Source organism: Salvelinus namaycush, unplaced genomic scaffold (assembly GCF_016432855.1).
Source record: "Salvelinus namaycush isolate Seneca unplaced genomic scaffold, SaNama_1.0 Scaffold1062, whole genome shotgun sequence".
Taxonomy (NCBI): Eukaryota; Metazoa; Chordata; class Actinopteri; order Salmoniformes; family Salmonidae; genus Salvelinus; species Salvelinus namaycush.
In genome coordinates this window covers 50123-64761 of record NW_024057745.1, presented here as the reverse complement: position 1 = coordinate 64761, position 14639 = coordinate 50123, and the positions used below count along the sequence as shown (strand labels likewise).

General features: G+C 41.0%; 10 non-coding genes and 4 pseudogenes across 10 annotated transcripts; all 14 read right to left on the bottom strand.

The window, feature by feature from the left end:
* Positions 1–458: 458 nt before the first annotated feature.
* Positions 459–608, bottom strand: LOC120035538 (annotated as a pseudogene).
* A 694-nt stretch (positions 609–1302) lies between these two features.
* On the bottom strand, positions 1303–1421 carry LOC120035577. The gene has a single exon (XR_005474212.1). It is a non-coding gene; the product is annotated as a 5S ribosomal RNA (ribosomal RNA).
* A 680-nt stretch (positions 1422–2101) lies between these two features.
* LOC120035596 lies at positions 2102–2254 on the bottom strand (annotated as a pseudogene).
* A 716-nt stretch (positions 2255–2970) lies between these two features.
* Positions 2971–3090, bottom strand: LOC120035564. The gene has a single exon (XR_005474200.1). It is a non-coding gene; the product is annotated as a 5S ribosomal RNA (ribosomal RNA).
* Positions 3091–3765: 675 nt separating this feature from the next.
* LOC120035549 lies at positions 3766–3921 on the bottom strand. Its single transcript, XR_005474191.1, has one exon. It is a non-coding gene; the product is annotated as a U1 spliceosomal RNA (small nuclear RNA).
* A 700-nt stretch (positions 3922–4621) lies between these two features.
* LOC120035571 lies at positions 4622–4741 on the bottom strand. Its single transcript, XR_005474207.1, has one exon. It is a non-coding gene; the product is annotated as a 5S ribosomal RNA (ribosomal RNA).
* Positions 4742–5421: 680 nt separating this feature from the next.
* On the bottom strand, positions 5422–5585 carry LOC120035580. The gene has a single exon (XR_005474214.1). It is a non-coding gene; the product is annotated as a U1 spliceosomal RNA (small nuclear RNA).
* Positions 5586–6302: 717 nt separating this feature from the next.
* LOC120035563 lies at positions 6303–6422 on the bottom strand. The gene has a single exon (XR_005474199.1). It is a non-coding gene; the product is annotated as a 5S ribosomal RNA (ribosomal RNA).
* Positions 6423–7095: 673 nt separating this feature from the next.
* On the bottom strand, positions 7096–7260 carry LOC120035592. Its single transcript, XR_005474225.1, has one exon. It is a non-coding gene; the product is annotated as a U1 spliceosomal RNA (small nuclear RNA).
* Positions 7261–7977: 717 nt separating this feature from the next.
* On the bottom strand, positions 7978–8097 carry LOC120035562. The gene has a single exon (XR_005474198.1). It is a non-coding gene; the product is annotated as a 5S ribosomal RNA (ribosomal RNA).
* Positions 8098–9610: 1513 nt separating this feature from the next.
* LOC120035565 lies at positions 9611–9729 on the bottom strand. Its single transcript, XR_005474201.1, has one exon. It is a non-coding gene; the product is annotated as a 5S ribosomal RNA (ribosomal RNA).
* Positions 9730–10412: 683 nt separating this feature from the next.
* LOC120035541 lies at positions 10413–10561 on the bottom strand (annotated as a pseudogene).
* A 694-nt stretch (positions 10562–11255) lies between these two features.
* LOC120035542 lies at positions 11256–11374 on the bottom strand. The gene has a single exon (XR_005474189.1). It is a non-coding gene; the product is annotated as a 5S ribosomal RNA (ribosomal RNA).
* Positions 11375–12054: 680 nt separating this feature from the next.
* LOC120035543 lies at positions 12055–12209 on the bottom strand (annotated as a pseudogene).
* Positions 12210–14639: the final 2430 nt, after the last annotated feature.

Genomic DNA, 14639 nt, shown 5'->3' with positions numbered 1-14639 from the left:
ACGGACAAATACAATGACTTCTGACAAATACATCATCAGCAACAGTTTCCCATGCAGCTATCCTACTAGCCACAATAAATACACAAAAGCTCTGGATGTTGAAAACCTATTGCATTGTTCTGTGCTAAGGAGGAACGCATGTATGGACAATTTCATATTGGAAGCGCATGGGGCGCGTATGACACATCATGACCGGGGGGGGGGGTTAGAGTGGCTTCTCAACTATCTCTTGATTGAAGTACCAGCGTGGCATAAATACAATGCTGCATTTCGCAACATAATGTTTCGACAAAATGCCAACAATGTTTTGCTACAAACAAATGTTTCCACCTTTCGATTGGTCCACAAAGTCTCTTTCACAACTGACTTCAAAGATCTCCATAAGCACAGTCAGTTGACTCAAGTCATCCTTAAGCCTGCCGCCAAGCAACGGTTTATCATTAACAAAGACATCAGGGTAAAGCGCAAACGACCACTACCATAAATTATGCAATCGAGATTCCCACATTTGGAAAATTCACAAGGGGTCAGCACAGCCAGAGTGCAATGGCTGAGCCCCACACTGGGTGAACCACCTTCTTGATCACGGTATCTCTTCTGCTTAGTGGAGGGCAAGTCTCTCCAGTGCCAACATTTTCCGCTAACGGTAACCACTTTGTGTTCTGATAATATCATATCACATCGACCTGCGTTAAATGCCGTTTAGGAATGCACTTGCACACAGAGTGGTGAAAAAGTAGTTTATTTTGTTTACTAGATTATATCAGTGAACCACTAGATTCCCATCATGCAACACTGTCGAAAAAATCACCAATTACTTTTTAATATCTTAACCTATCTGATATCACAAATGTTTGCGATATGACGAAATACAATCACATTCAGACACACACACACACACACAGACAAATGCATGAAACCAATTGATTTATTATCGATAACATCTCACATTCTCTTGTGCTTTTGATTTACTCCATAAAAGAAGGGTTGTAATTCCAACATGGAAAACACAGGGCCATCAGACACCAGTCCAGTTCCACTCCTCACCAGCATTATTTCCTTTGATCATTTGAACAGGGCGAGGGAGCACAGAAGCACACACAAGCTGCATTCAGTAACAATATTCTTATTTGTCTTATAAATAAAAGGCAGTTGCTCCCTGACAACACAAGGAACTTTGATCGTATTAAAAGGGCAGGGGAGACTAGCCCATAGAAGCTGCATTTAGTCAATTCAGCATCAAATGCTTACTACAAGGCAGTGTTGCTGATGAAATAATGCCACACCCCCTAGTGGACAAAAGGCTTACAGCACCTGGTATTCCCAGGCGGTCTCCCATCCAAGTACTAACCAGGCCCGACCCTGCTTAGCTTCCGAGATCAGACGAGATCGGGCGTATTCAGGCTGGTATGGCCGTAAGCGAAGGAACATCTCTTGGTACACCATATAAAGTCAAAGTGAGTCTGATAAACAGACATTGCATTCTCACCAATTAGATAAGCAGCTTGAACTTTGGCTCACTCAAAAAGTGGAAGAAATTACATATACTGTAGCCATCACTTTTTAGCACAGATAGTTGGATGAAATACAAACAAACCTTGCTAACATTTCAAAGCGAGGGCACATATTTCAGCCTTGTGGGAAAAAACGGACAAATACAATGACTTCTGACAAATACATCATCAGCAACAGTTTCCCATGCAGCTATCCTACTAGCCACAATAAATACACAAAAGCTCTGGATGTTGAAAACCTATTGCATTGTTCTGTGCTAAGGAGGAACGCATGTATGGACAATTTCATATTGGAAGCGCATGGGGCGTATGACACATCATGACCGGGGGGGGTTAGAGCTGGCTTCTCAACTATCTCTTGATTGAAGTACCAGCGTGGCATAAATACAATGCTGCATTTCGCAACATAATGTTTCGACAAAATGCCAACAATGTTTTGCTACAAACAAATGTTTCCACCTTTCGATTGGTCCACAAAGTCTCTTTCACAACTGACTTCAAAGATCTCCATAAGCACAGTCAGTTGACTCAAGTCATCCTTAAGCCTGCCGCCAAGCAACGGTTTATCATTAACAAAGACATCAGGGTAAAGCGCAAACGACCACTACCATAAATTATGCAATCGAGATTCCCACATTTGGGAAATTCACAGGGGTCAGCACAGCCAGAGTGCAATGGCTGAGCCTCGCACCTGGGTGAACCGCCTTCTTGATCACGGTATCTCCTTGCCAGGTAAGTATGACTTATAGTATCGGTGGAGGGCAAGTCTCTCCAGTGCCAACATTTTCGCTAACGGTAACCACTTTGTGTTCTGATAATATCACTATCACATCGACCTGCGTTAAATGCCGTTTAGGAATGCACTTGCAGACAGAGTGGTGAAAAAGTAGTTCATTTTGTTTACTAGATTATATCAGTGAACCACTAGATTCCCATCATGCAACACTGTAGAAAAAATCACCAATGACTTTTTAATATCTTAACCTAGTCTGATATCACAAATGTATGCGATATGACGAAATACAATCACATTCAGACACACACACACACACACACAGACAAATGCATGAAACCAATTGATTTATTATCGATAACATCTCACATTCTCTTGTGCTTTTGATTTACTCCAGTAAAAGAAGGGTTGTAATTCCACCATGGAAAACACAGGGCCATCAGACACCAGTCCAGTTCCACTCCTCACCAGCATTATTTCCTTTGATCATTTGAACAGGGCGAGGGAGCACAAAGCACACACAAGCTGCATTCAGTAACAATATTCTTATTTGTCTTATAAATAAAAGGCAGTTGCTCCCTGACAACACAAGGAACTTTGATCGTATTAAAAGGGCAGGGGAGACTAGCCCATAGAAGCTGCATTTAGTCAATTCAGCATCAAATGCTTACTACAAGGCAGTGTTGCTGATGAAATAATGCCAGCACACCCTAGTGGACAAAAGGCTTACAGCACCTGGTATTCCCAGGCAGGTCTCCCATCCAAGTACTAACCAGGCCCGACCCTGCTTAGCTTCCGAGATCAGACGAGATCGGGCGTATTCAGGCTGGTATGGCCGTAAGCGAAGGACAATCTCTTGGTACACCATATAAAGTCAAAGTGAGTCTGATAAACAGACATTGCATTCTCACCAATTAGATAAGCAGCTTGAACTTTGGCTCACTCAAAAGTGGAAGAAATTACATATACTGTAGCCATCACTTTTTAGCACAGATAGTTGGATGAAATACAAACAAACCTTGCTAACATTTCAAAGCGAGGGCACATATTTCAGCCTTGTGGGAAAAAACGGACAAATACAATGACTTCTGACAAATACATCATCAGCAACAGTTTCCCATGCAGCTATCCTACTAGCCACAATAAATACACAAAAGCTCTGGATGTTGAAAACCTATTGCATTGTTCTGTGCTAAGGAGGAACGCATGTATGGACAATTTCATATTGGAAGCGCATGGGCGTATGACACATCATGACCGGGGGGGGGTTAGAGCTGGCTTCTCAACTATCTCTTGATTGAAGTACCAGCGTGGCATAAATACAATGCTGCATTTCGCAACATAATGTTTCGACAAAATGCCAACAATGTTTTGCTACAAACAAATGTTTCCACCTTTCGATTGGTCCACAAAGTCTCTTTCACAACTGACTTCAAAGATCTCCATAAGCACAGTCAGTTGACTCAAGTCATCCTTAAGCCTGCCGCCAAGCAACGGTTTATCATTAACAAAGACATCAGGGTAAAGCGCAAACGAGCCACTACCATAAATTATGCAATCGAGATTCCCACATTTGGAAAATTCACAAGGGGTCAGCACAGCCAGAGTGCAATGGCTGAGCCCCACACTGGGTGAACCAGCCTTCTTGATCACGGTATCTCTTCTGCTTAGTGGAGGGCAAGTCTCTCCAGTGCCAACATTTTCCGCTAACGGTAACCACTTTGTGTTCTGATAATATCATATCACATCGACCTGCGTTAAATGCCGTTTAGGAATGCACTTGCACACAGAGTGGTGAAAAAGTAGTTTATTTTGTTTACTAGATTATATCAGTGAACCACTAGATTCCCATCATGCAACACTGTCGAAAAAATCACCAATTACTTTTTAATATCTTAACCTATCTGATATCACAAATGTTTGCGATATGACGAAATACAATCACATTCAGACACACACACACACACACACAGACAAATGCATGAAACCAATTGATTTATTATCGATAACATCTCACATTCTCTTGTGCTTTTGATTTACTCCAGTAAAAGAAGGGTTGTAATTCCACCATGGAAAACACAGGGCCATCAGACACCAGTCCAGTTCCACTCCTCACCAGCATTATTTCCTTTGATCATTTGAACAGGGCGAGGGAGCACAAAGCACACACAAGCTGCATTCAGTAACAATATTCTTATTTGTCTTATGCAATAAAAGGCAGTTGCTCCCTGACAACACAAGGAACTTTGATCGTATTAAAAGGGCAGGGGAGACTAGCCCATAGAAGCTGCATTTAGTCAATTCAGCATCAAATGCTTACTACAAGGCAGTGTTGCTGATGAAATAATGCCAGAGCACACCCTAGTGGACAAAATGCTTACAGCACCTGGTATTCCCAGGCAGGTCTCCCATCCAAGTACTAACCAGGCCCGACCCTGCTTAGCTTCCGAGATCAGACGAGATCGGGCGTATTCAGGCTGGTATGGCCGTAAGCGAAGGAAAATCTCTTGGTACACCATATAAAGTCAAAGTGAGTCTGATAAACAGACATTGCATTCTCACCAATTAGATAAGCAGCTTGAACTTTGGCTCACTCAAAAGTGGAAGAAATTACATATACTGTAGCCATCACTTTTTAGCACAGATAGTTGGATGAAATACAAACAAACCTTGCTAACATTTCAAAGCGAGGGCACATATTTCAGCCTTGTGGGAAAAAACGGACAAATACAATGACTTCTGACAAATACATCATCAGCAACAGTTTCCCATGCAGCTATCCTACTAGCCACAATAAATACACAAAAGCTCTGGATGTTGAAAACCTATTGCATTGTTCTGTGCTAAGGAGGAACGCATGTATGGACAATTTCATATTGGAAGCGCATGGGCGTATGACACATCATGACCGGGGGGGGTTAGAGCTGGCTTCTCAACTATCTCTTGATTGAAGTACCAGCGTGGCATAAATACCATGCTGCATTTCGCAACATGATGTTTCCACAAAATGTCAACAATGTTTGGCTACAAACAAATGTTTCCACCTTTTGATTAGTCCACCTTTCGATTGGTCCACAAAAGTCTCTTTGCACAACTGACTTCAAAGATCTCCATAAGCACAGGTCAGATTGACTAAAGTCATCCTCAATCAAGGTTTATCATCAAACAAGACATCAGGGGAGAGCGCGAACGCAGTCCCCCACTACCATAAATTATGCAATCGAGATTTCCACATTTGGGAAATTCACAGGGGTCAGCACAGCCAGAGTGCAATGGCTGAGCCTCGCCCTGGGTGAACCGCCTTCTTGATCACGGTAGCTCCCTTGCCAGGTAAGTATGACTTATACTCATCGGTGGAGGGCAAGTCTCTCCAGTGCCAACATTTTCGTCTAACGGTAACCACTTTGTGTTCTGATAATATCACATCACTTCGACCTGCGTGAAATGCCGTTTAGGAATGCACTTGCAGACAGAGTGGTGAAAAAGTTAGTTTATTTTGTTTACTAGATTATATCAGTGAACCACTAGATTCCCATCATGCAACACTGTAGAAAAAATCACCAATTACTTTTTAATATCTTAACCTATCTGATATCACAAATGTATGCGATATGACGAAATACAATCACATTCAGACACACACACACACACACACAGACAAATGCATGAAACCAATTGATTTATTATCGATAACATCTCACATTCTCTTGTGCTTTTGATTTACTCCAGTAAAAGAAGGGTTGTAATTCCACCATGGAAAACACAGGGCCATCAGACACCAGTCCAGTTCCACTCCTCACCAGCATTATTTCCTTTGATCATTTGAACAGGGCGAGGGAGCACAAAGCACACACAAGCTGCATTCAGTAACAATATTCTTATTTGTCTTATGAATAAAAGGCAGTTGCTCCCTGACAACACAAGGAACTTTGATCGTATTAAAAGGGCAGGGGAGACTAGCCCATAGAAGCTGCATTTAGTCAATTCAGCATCAAATGCTTACTACAAGGCAGTGTTGCTGATGAAATAATGCCAGCACACCCTAGTGGACAAAAGGCTTACAGCACCTGGTATTCCCAGGCAGGTCTCCCATCCAAGTACTAACCAGGCCCGACCCTGCTTAGCTTCCGAGATCAGACGAGATCGGGCGTATTCAGGCTGGTATGGCCGTAAGCGAAGGACATACTCTTGGTACACCATATAAAGTCAAAGTGAGTCTGATAAACAGACATTGCATTCTCACCAATTAGATAAGCAGCTTGAACTTTGGCTCACTCAAAAAGTGGAAGAAATTACATATACTGTAGCCATCACTTTTTAGCACAGATAGTTGGATGAAATACAAACAAACCTTGCTAACATTTCAAAGCGAGGGCACATATTTCAGCCTTGTGGGAAAAAACGGACAAATACAATGACTTCTGACAAATACATCATTCAGCAACAGTTTCCCATGCAGCTATCCTACTAGCCACAATAAATACACAAAAGCTCTGGATGTTGAAAACCTATTGCATTGTTCTGTGTCAAGGAGGAGCGCATGTATGGACAATTTCATATTGTAAGCGCATGGGCGTATGACACATCATGACCATGGGGGTTAGAGCGGCTTCTCAACTATCTCTTGATTGAAGTACCAGCGTGGCATAAATACCATGCTGCATTTCGCAACATGATGTTTCCACAAAATGTCAACAATGTTTGGCTACAAACAAATGTTTCTACCTTTCAATTGGTCCACAAAGTGTCTTTCACAACTGACTTCAAAGATCTCCATAAGCACGGGCAATTGGCTCAAGTCATCCTCAAGCTTGCCGCCAAGCAACGGTTTGTCATTAAACAAGACATCAGGGGAGAGCGCGGACGCAGTCCCCCACTACCATAAATTATGCAATCGAGATTTCCACATTTGGGAAATTCACAGGGGTCAGCATAGCTGGCGTGCAATGGCTAAGCCTCGCCCTGGGTGAACCTGCCTTCTTGATCACGGTATCTCCCTTGCCAGGTAAGTATGAGTTATAGTCATCGGTGGAGGGCAAGTCTCTCCAGTGCCAACATTTTCCGCTAACGGTAACCACTTTGTGTTCTGATAATATCATATCACATCGACCTGCGTTAAATGCCGTTTAGGAATGCACTTGCAGACAGAGTGGTGAAAAAGTAGTTCATTTTGTTTACTAGATTATATCAGTGAACCACTAGATTCCCATCATGCAACACTGTAGAAAAAATCACCAATTACTTTTTAATATCTTAACCTATCTGATATCACAAATGTATGCGATATGACGAAATACAATCACATTCAGACACACACACACACACACACAGACAAATGCATGAAACCAATTGATTTATTATCGATAACATCTCACATTCTCTTGTGCTTTTGATTTACTCCATAAAAGAAGGGTTGTAATTCCACCATGGAAAACACAGGGCCATCAGACACCAGTCCAGTTCCACTCCTCACCAGCATTATTTCCTTTGATCATTTGAACAGGGCGAGGGAGCACAAAGCACACACAAGCTGCATTCAGTAACAATATTCTTATTTGTCTTATGCATAAAAGGCAGTTGCTCCCTGACAACACAAGGAACTTTGATCGTATTAAAAGGGCAGGGGAGACTAGCCCATAGAAGCTGCATTTAGTCAATTCAGCATCAAATGCTTACTACAAGGCAGTGTTGCTGATGAAATAATGCCAGAGCACACCCTAGTGGACAAAAGGCTTACAGCACCTGGTATTCCCAGGCAGGTCTCCCATCCAAGTACTAACCAGGCCCGACCCTGCTTAGCTTCCGAGATCAGACGAGATCGGGCGTATTCAGGCTGGTATGGCCGTAAGCGAAGGACCATCTCTTGGTACACCATATAAAGTCAAAGTGAGTCTGATAAACAGACATTGCATTCTCACCAATTAGATAAGCAGCTTGAACTTTGGCTCACTCAAAAGTGGAAGAAATTACATATACTGTAGCCATCACTTTTTAGCACAGATAGTTGGATGAAATACAAACAAACCTTGCTAACATTTCAAAGCGAGGGCACATATTTCAGCCTTGTGGGAAAAAACGGACAAATACAATGACTTCTGACAAATACATCATCAGCAACAGTTTCCCATGCAGCTATCCTACTAGCCACAATAAATACACAAAAGCTCTGGATGTTGAAAACCTATTGCATTGTTCTGTGCTAAGGAGGAACGCATGTATGGACAATTTCATATTGGAAGCGCATGGGGCGTATGACACATCATGACCGGGGGGGGTTAGAGTGGCTTCTCAACTATCTCTTGATTGAAGTACCAGCGTGGCATAAATACAATGCTGCATTTCGCAACATAATGTTTCGACAAAATGCCAACAATGTTTTGCTACAAACAAATGTTTCCACCTTTCGATTGGTCCACAAAGTCTCTTTCACAACTGACTTCAAAGATCTCCATAAGCACAGTCAGTTGACTCAAGTCATCCTTAAGCCTGCCGCCAAGCAACGGTTTATCATTAACAAAGACATCGGGGTAAAGCACTATCGAGATTCCCACATTTAGAGATTCCCACATTTAGAAAATTCGCAAGGGGTCAGCACAGCCAGAGTGCAATGGCTGAGCCCGACACCGGGTGAACCACCTTCTTGATCACGGTATCTTTTCTGCTTAGTGGAGGAAAAGTCTCTCCAGTGCCAACATTTTCCGCTAACGGTAACCACTTTGTGTTCTGATAATATCATATCACATCGACCTGCGTTAAATGCCGTTTAGGAATGCACTTGCACACAGAGTAGTGAAAAAGTAGTTTATTTTGTTTACTAGATTATATCAGTGAACCACTAGATTCCCATCATGCAACACTGTCGAAAAAATCACCAATTACTTTTTAATATCTTAACCTATCTGATATCACAAATGTTTGCGATATGACGAAATACAATCACATTCAGACACACACACACACACACAGACAAATGCATGAAACCAATTGATTTATTATCGATAACATCTCAGATTCTCTTGTGCTTTTGATTTACTCCATAAAAGAAGGGTTGTAATTCCAACATGGAAAACACAGGGCCATCAGACACCAGTCCAGTTCCACTCCTCACCAGCATTATTTCCTTTGATCATTTGAACAGGGCGAGGGAGCACAGAAGCACACACAAGCTGCATTCAGTAACAATATTCTTATTTGTCTTATGCATAAAAGGCAGTTGCTCCCTGACAACACAAGGAACTTTGATCGTATTAAAAGGGCAGGGGAGACTAGCCCATAGAAGCTGCATTTAGTCAATTCAGCATCAAATGCTTACTACAAGGCAGTGTTGCTGATGAAATAATGCCACACCCCCTAGTGGACAAAAGGCTTACAGCACCTGGTATTCCCAGGCGGTCTCCCATCCAAGTACTAACCAGGCCCGACCCTGCTTAGCTTCCGAGATCAGACGAGATCGGGCGTATTCAGGCTGGTATGGCCGTAAGCGAAGGTACATCTCTTGGTACACCATATAAAGTCAAAGTGAGTCTGATAAACAGACATTGCATTCTCACCAATTAGATAAGCAGCTTGAACTTTGGCTCACTCAAAAAGTGGAAGAAATTACATATACTGTAGCCATCACTTTTTAGCACAGATAGTTGGATGAAATACAAACAAACCTTGCTAACATTTCAAAGCGAGGGCACATATTTCAGCCTTGTGGGAAAAAACGGACAAATACAATGACTTCTGACAAATACATCATCAGCAACAGTTTCCCATGCAGCTATCCTACTAGCCACAATAAATACACAAAAGCTCTGGATGTTGAAAACCTATTGCATTGTTCTGTGCTAAGGAGGAACGCATGTATGGACAATTTCATATTGGAAGCGCATGGGGCGTATGACACATCATGACCGGGGGGGGGTTAGAGTGGCTTCTCAACTATCTCTTGATTGAAGTACCAGCGTGGCATAAATACAATGCTGCATTTCGCAACATAATGTTTCGACAAAATGCCAACAATGTTTTGCTACAAACAAATGTTTCCACCTTTCGATTGGTCCACAAAGTCTCCTTCACAACTGACTTCAAAGATCTCCATAAGCACAGTCAGTTGACTCAAGTCATCCTTAAGCCTGCCGCCAAGCAACAGGTTTATCATTAACAAAGACATCAGGGTAAAGCTCAAACGAGCACTACCATAAATTTTGCAATCGAGATTCCCACATTTGGAAAATTCGCAAGGGGTCAGCACAGCCAGAGTGCAATGGCTGAGCCCCACACCTGGGTGAACCACCTTCTTGATCACGGTATCTCTTCTGCTTAGTGGAGGAAAAGTCTCTCCAGTGCCAACATTTTCCGCTAACGGTAACCACTTTGTGTTCTGATAATATCATATCACATCGACCTGCGTTAAATGCCGTTTAGGAATGCACTTGCACACAGAGTAGTGAAAAAGTAGTTTATTTTGTTTACTAGATTATATCAGTGAACCACTAGATTCCCATCATGCAACACTGTCGAAAAAATCACCAATTACTTTTTAATATCTTAACCCTATCTGATATCACAAATGTTTGCGATATGACGAAATACAATCACATTCAGACACACACACACACACACAGACAAATGCATGAAACCAATTGATTTATTATCGATAACATCTCAGATTCTCTTGTGCTTTTGATTTACTCCATAAAAGAAGGGTTGTAATTCCAACATGGAAAACACAGGGCCATCAGACACCAGTCCAGTTCCACTCCTCACCAGCATTATTTCCTTTGATCATTTGAACAGGGCGAGGGAGCACAGAGCACACACAAGCTGCATTCAGTAACAATATTCTTATTTGTCTTATGCATAAAAGGCAGTTGCTCCCTGACAACACAAGGAACTTTGATCGTATTAAAAGGGCAGGGGAGACTAGCCCATAGAAGCTGCATTTAGTCAATTCAGCATCAAATGCTTACTACAAGGCAGTGTTGCTGATGAAATAATGCCACACCCCCTAGTGGACAAAAGGCTTACAGCACCTGGTATTCCCAGGCGGTCTCCCATCCAAGTACTAACCAGGCCCGACCCTGCTTAGCTTCCGAGATCAGACGAGATCGGGCATATTCAGGCTGGTATGGCCGTAAGCGAAGGTACATCTCTTGGTACACCATATAAAGTCAAAGTGAGTCTGATAAACAGACATTGCATTCTCACCAATTAGATAAGCAGCTTGAACTTTGGCTCACTCAAAAAGTGGAAGAAATTACATATACTGTAGCCATCACTTTTTAGCACAGATAGTTGGATGAAATACAAACAAACCTTGCTAACATTTCTAAAGCGAGGGCACATATTTCAGCCTTGTGGGAAAAAACGGACAAATACAATGACTTCTGACAAATACATCATCAGCAACAGTTTCCCATGCAGCTATCCTACTAGCCACAATAAATACACAAAAGCTCTGGATGTTGAAAACCTATTGCATTGTTCTGTGCTAAGGAGGAACGCATGTATGGACAATTTCATATTGGAAGCGCATGGGCGCGTATGACACATCATGACCGGGGGGGGGTTAGAGTGGCTTCTCAACTATCTCTTGATTGAAGTACCAGCGTGGCATAAATACAATGCTGCATTTCGCAACATAATGTTTCGACAAAATGCCAACAATGTTTTGCTACAAACAAATGTTTCCACCTTTCGATTGGTCCACAAAGTCTCCTTTCACAACTGACTTCAAAGATCTCCATAAGCACAGTCAGTTGACTCAAGTCATCCTTAAGCCTGCCGCCAAGCAACAGGTTTATCATTAACAAAGACATCAGGGTAAAGCGCAAACGAGCCACTACCATAAATTATGCAATCGAGATTCCCACATTTGGAAAATTCACAAGGGGTCAGCACAGCCAGAGTGCAATGGCTGAGCCCCACACTGGGTGAACCACCTTCTTGATCACGGTATCTCTTCTGCTTAGTGGAGGGCAAGTGTCTCCAGTGCCAACATTTTCCGCTAACGGTAACCACTTTGTGTTCTGATAATATCATATCACATCGACCTGCGTTAAATGCCGTTTAGGAATGCACTTGCACACAGAGTGGTGAAAAAGTAGTTTATTTTGTTTACTAGATTATATCAGTGAACCACTAGATTCCCATCATGCAACACTGTCGAAAAAATCACCAATTACTTTTTAATATCTTAACCTATCTGATATCACAAATGTTTGCGATATGACGAAATACAATCACATTCAGACACACACACACACACACACAGACAAATGCATGAAACCAATTGATTTATTATCGATAACATCTCAGATTCTCTTGTGCTTTTGATTTACTCCATAAAAGAAGGGTTGTAATTCCAACATGGAAAACACAGGGCCATCAGACACCAGTCCAGTTCCACTCCTCACCAGCATTATTTCCTTTGATCATTTGAACAGGGCGAGGGAGCACAGAGCACACACAAGCTGCATTCAGTAACAATATTCTTATTTGTCTTATGCATAAAAGGCAGTTGCTCCCTGACAACACAAGGAACTTTGATCGTATTAAAAGGGCAGGGGAGACTAGCCCATAGAAGCTGCATTTAGTCAATTCAGCATCAAATGCTTACTACAAGGCAGTGTTGCTGATGAAATAATGCCAGCACCCCCTAGTGGACAAAAGGCTTACAGCACCTGGTATTCCCAGGCGGTCTCCCATCCAAGTACTAACCAGGCCCGACCCTGCTTAGCTTCCGAGATCAGACGAGATCGGGCGTATTTTTTTTTTTTTTTATCTTTTATTATGAAAAAACACATAATATTTACAACATTCAATCAATAATAAAAAAGGATGAACAATTCATCCTTTTACAAAATCAAAAAATCAAAAATAAATAAAATAAAACCTATTAAAAAACACAATCATCCACTAAATCCACTTAATAATGAAATACAAGTTTCCCATTTGACAGAATTTCAATAAAAGTACTCCCCCACACAAACAATTTTTCAAAATTTCCTCCACCGTATCTATATATTATCTCTATATCTCTCTCTAATATGCTCCTAAAAAAACCTTCCACACTCACAATTTTCCCTTCATAATGACCTAAATTTCTTCTTAATCTTATCGCATATCTAGCATGACTTAGTATAAAATTCACCAAATTAAAATTTAAAACTTTACTTTTCCCATTTACACCAAAAAGAAACAACCTCCTCCACTCCACCCCAGTAAAAATCTCTTCTCCCCAATGTTTTACTAAAAGCCCTTTTAAAAACTCGTGAAAGTCTTTCAACCTACTACATTCAATAAAAAAGTGCATCAAATTTTCCACCCCCGTACCACAAATATCGCATTCTCTTTTAATATCCCTATTTATTTGATGCAAAACCACATTTGTAAAAATCCTATTATGTTTCAATTTAAAATCATTGTCTTCACATTCTATAAAATTATATTTTACATTTACATTCTTCCATATTGATTTTACATCCATGTTTGGAAACACCCTAGACCACACTTTCTCCGCAGCAGGACTTTTTATCTCTTTTAAAATACATTTTCTATAAACCATTTTAACTTTTAGCCCTGATAAATCATGTTTCTCCCCATTACTTTCATAATATAAAACTGGTAAAGCCCTAGATCTTTTGACCACCTCTTTGTTTATTAAAATCACCCACTCCCCGGGAATACATCCTAATATTTTCTTGTACATATTCTCCACAGTAGTTTTACTTATTTCTTCATCTACTTCAACCACATTGTCATATATAGCCTGAAATGGAAGAAACCCAGGAATTACCTCATATGCTATGTCACCTATCTGCCTCATCCCAGCCCTCATAAAATATTTACAAAACAACATCATATTATTGCACTTTATCTTTGGATTTAAAAATATCGGCTGATTTAAAATATTTTCTAAACTGGTACATTCATAATAAATATTTGGTAAAAACCGCCCCCAAGCCTCAAACACTTCTCTGTAAAACAAAGGTATATTACCTAACATTTCCTTCTTCATACTCATCAATAAACCATTGTCCCCCATCCTCCCAACCTCCTGCAAATACTCTTTAAAAAACCTTTTCCACCCATAATCCAATTCACCAAATAAATATTTCCGTACCATTTTTACTCTAATTGCTGTTTTCCTTACACTTAAATCTACCAACTTCAAACCCCCCTCCTCATAACCTGCAATCAAAGTTTTAAAAGCTATTCTCACCCCCTTCCCTTCCCATAAAAAATCAACTACAATTTTATTCATTTCAGATAAAACCCATTCTGGCATATCCAAAACATTCATTACATAAATAAATATTGACATCAACAATGAATTTATGACAATTACTTTCCCTTTTAATTTCAAAGACCTCCCCCTCCACATATTTACCACCTTTCTAACT